The 3796-nt window shown below is 48.4% G+C and overlaps 1 pseudogene; it reads right to left on the bottom strand.

The window, feature by feature from the left end:
* Window positions 1-2663: 2663 nt before the first annotated feature.
* LOC124778585 lies at window positions 2664-2780 on the bottom strand (annotated as a pseudogene).
* Window positions 2781-3796: the final 1016 nt, after the last annotated feature.

Raw genomic sequence — 3796 nt, 5'->3', positions numbered from 1 at the left:
CGGGCACGTGCACCTTCCGCCGACCACTGGCGACAACATCGATGTACTGTGGAGACCTCACGCCCCACGTGTTGAGCAATTCGGCGGTACGTCCACCCGGCCTCCCGCATGCCCACTATACGCCCTCGCTCAAAGTCCGTCAACTGCACATACGGTTCACGTCCACGCTGTCGCGGCATGCTATCACTGTTAAAGACTGCGATGGAGCTCCGTATGCCACGGCAAACTGGCTGACACTGACGGCGGCGGTGCACAAATGCTGCGCAGCTAGCGCCATTCGACGGCCAACACCGCGGTTCCTGGTGTGTCCGCTGTGCCGTGCGTGTGATCATTGCTTGTACAGCCCTCTCGCAGTGTCCGGAGCAAGTATGGTGGGTCTGACACACCGGTGTCAATGTGTTCTTTTTTGCATTTCCAGGAGTGTATTTTTTTAAATGCTTTAGTTCAATCTGGCTTTCTGGTTGATGGTGGAAAGGACAGTCTCCCACTCATCGCTCTAGCGACATGCACGGCCGAAGTAGACTTCCGAACTTCGTCACACTGACAACGTTGTAGAGCAAGAATGAAACTTTTACCGCTGCAGCAGAGTTCGCAGTGCTTTGGAAACTTCTTAGGAGATTAAAACTGTGTCAACAAGGGCAATGTTCCGCGTTCGAGTTTCGGTTTAATCTGCCAAGAAGTTAAAAAGAAAAAAAAAAAGCCGCGCGTACTACTGTGCACATTGAAACGTTTCATTCGGAAACAGTCCCGTGGGCTTTGGCTAAACCATTTCTCCACAATATCCTTTCATCGGTGACGTAGTTCCACAAGGTAAGAAGGGGAACTTCTGTGAAGTTTGGAAGATCTCTCATAAAAAAATCAGCGTGTGAACAATGACTGCTTGACAGAGACAGGTTTTGAAATTTAAGGACGGCCACCTTCTTTCAGAAGTTCAGTAATACTGAAGGCTGTTCTGTTAGTTGCTGTGCCAACATCGATTTCTGTCTCGTTTCGGTTAACCTGGTTAAAATAGTACTCTCTTGATATTTAAACAGCATCGACATTGCATCACTGAGTCAGAAGCAGGAACGCGTCGCGATTTATTGGCCATGAGGAAGTTTTGGAACCAAATGGTTCAAATGGCTCTGAGCTGGGACTTAACATCTGAGGTCATCAGTCCCCTAGAACTTAGAATTACTTAAAGCTAACTATCCTAAGGACATTACACACAACCATGCCCGAGGCAGGATTCGAACCTCCGACCGTAGCGGTCGCGCGGTTCCGGATTGAAGCACCTAGAACCGTTCGGCCACAGCGGCCGGCAGTTATGGAACCACTCAAGACATAATCGCATGGGGGTGTCTACTGAAGCTGCTTTGTAAACGATATGCACGTCATTGATAGAGTTTTGGTTCAAATGCAAACAACAAAATTTCGGTGGAATTCACCTAAATACACAGAAAAATTTCTTTTAACACGGTTGGTTGTTATTTCCTTCGGTACTATTAATTTTATTTTATTAGGTAGCCATCTACATTTATCAAATTGAGGGTAGCAAATACTAACTCTCTCTGCAGAGAGCGTGGTGAGCCAAACCTCTGCATCATCTTTAATGAATATAAATTATAAATTCACTAACTGCTAAGCGCAGAGTTGCACATAAGACCGTTGTAATATTGGGCAGTTGACACAGATTAAAGAATTGGTCGAAGATGAATCAGATAAGTGCACGATCTTCAATTTCAAAGTTTTTAAGAAGAGTACAGTCTGTTACAAGTGTTAATCTCGTTAGAGATACAGCAACGTTCAGTATTTCAAACCTTAACATTATTTTATCCGTAGTGGATGTCAGTTAAATTAGTGGCGTTCAGTTAAAGATTTTTCAAACGAAAATCCTACATGCAAGGTATACATTACCTGATGAACAGTACCCAAACACATGAATATGGGATGTGTCCACCCCTCTCCTTTATCACAGGCTGAACTCTGCTTGGGACACTGGGGTCTGAATATCTGGAGGAATGACAGCGCATTCTTCCTAAAGAGCCGAAGCTGGAGAAGGAACTGGTGTTGGACGCTGGCGTCTGGAGCGAAACCGACGTCCTAATGCATCTCAGAACTCTTCCATTTGGGAAACTGGGCGGGCCAGTCCATTTCAGGATCGTTATGGTCCACTAACGATCACCTCGTAACTGCTGCTTTATGACAGGGTGTGCTGACCAAATGCCCCTCCATATCGACATTCAGTGACGCCTGTGGGCTGAGGATGACACGGCGGCCGGTCGGTACGACTGGGTCTTCCAAGGCCTGTTCGGACAATCATTGGCTCCGAACTGTTCTTCTACTGCACGCAGTACATTGTGCTGCAAAATGCAGCGTAAGCCCAGTAAGGGAGCCACATCGTATCCATTAAAGCATCATTATACCGTAACACCAGCTCCTTCATACTTCACTGTTGGCACTATACGAGTACATAAACTCCGTCCGAACAGGCCTTGGAAGGCCCAATCGTAGCGACCGGCCGCCGTGTCATCCTCAGCCCACAGGCGTCACTGAATGTGGATATGGAGGGGCATGTGGTAACCACACCGCTCTCCCGGCCCTAAGTCAGTTTACGAGACTGGAGACGCTACTTCTCAACAAGTAGCTCCTATTTGCCTCACAAGGGCTGAGTGCACCCCGCTTGCCAACAGCGCTCGGCCGACCGGATGGTCACCCATCCAGTGCTAGCCCAGCCCGACAGCGCTTAACTTCGGTGACCTGACGGGAACCGGTGTTACCACTGCGGCAAGGCTGTTAGCGATACGATATACATGATCGGAGGTAACGTCCTCCAGGCCTTCGCCAAACCCAAGCCCTTCCATCGGAGCGCCGCTGTCTATAACATGATTCAGTACTCCAAAGCATTCGTTTCCAGTCATTCACTGTCCAGTGACATCTATCTTTATACCACCTCAGGCGTCGATTAGCGTTGGCATCAGATTCAAATGGTTCAAATGGCTCTGAGCACTATGGGACTTAACATCTGAGGTCATCAATCCCCTAGAACTTAGAACTACTTAAACCTAACTAACCTAAGGACATCACACACATCCTTGCCCGAGGCAAGATTCGAACCTGCGACCGTGGCAGTCGCGCGTTTCCGGACTGACGCGCCTGCGCTCGGCCACTGCGGCCGGCGTTGACATCAGAAATGTGTGGCGTGTGAGAACTGTTTTTTAACTCCCTACATACAGTTATTTTGCTAGCTGGATCTGCCGGTGGCTCTTTGGATTCCTTCCTCTGATTGCATCCAATTTTTCATAATCACCCTCCGCAGTAATCGATGGTCCTTGTCCGTCAGTATATGACGTCTGTCTCGTTTTGGTTTAGCTACGGCTGTTCCTTCGCCTTTCCACTTCACAGTGACATCTCCATCTGGCAGCTTTAGAAGGATGAGGTATCGCTGATTGATCTGTTACTCAAGTGACATCCAATGATTGCCGGCCGCGGTGGTCTACCGGTTCTAGGCGCTCAGTCCGGAACCGCGCGACTGCTACGGTCGCAGGTTCGAATCCTGCCTCGGGCATGGATGTGTGTGATGTCCTTAGGTTAGTTAGGTTTAAGTAGTTCTAAGTTCTAGGGGACTAATGACCTCAGAAGTTGAGTCCCATAGTGCTCAGAGCCATTTTTTTGACATCCAATGATTATTCCACGACCGAAGTAACCGAGCTCCCCCAGCCGTCACATTGCACTGTTACTGCTTCCGTACTGAAAATATTCTCCGTCTTCTTTTATGCTGGCGGGTCCATCTCTCATGACATCTTGTGGCCACTTC

This window comes from Schistocerca piceifrons, chromosome 2, assembly GCF_021461385.2.
Source record: "Schistocerca piceifrons isolate TAMUIC-IGC-003096 chromosome 2, iqSchPice1.1, whole genome shotgun sequence".
NCBI classification, from domain to species: domain Eukaryota; kingdom Metazoa; phylum Arthropoda; class Insecta; order Orthoptera; family Acrididae; genus Schistocerca; species Schistocerca piceifrons.
The sequence above is the reverse complement of the archived record's forward strand: the minus strand, read 5'-3'. Positions and strand labels throughout refer to the sequence as shown.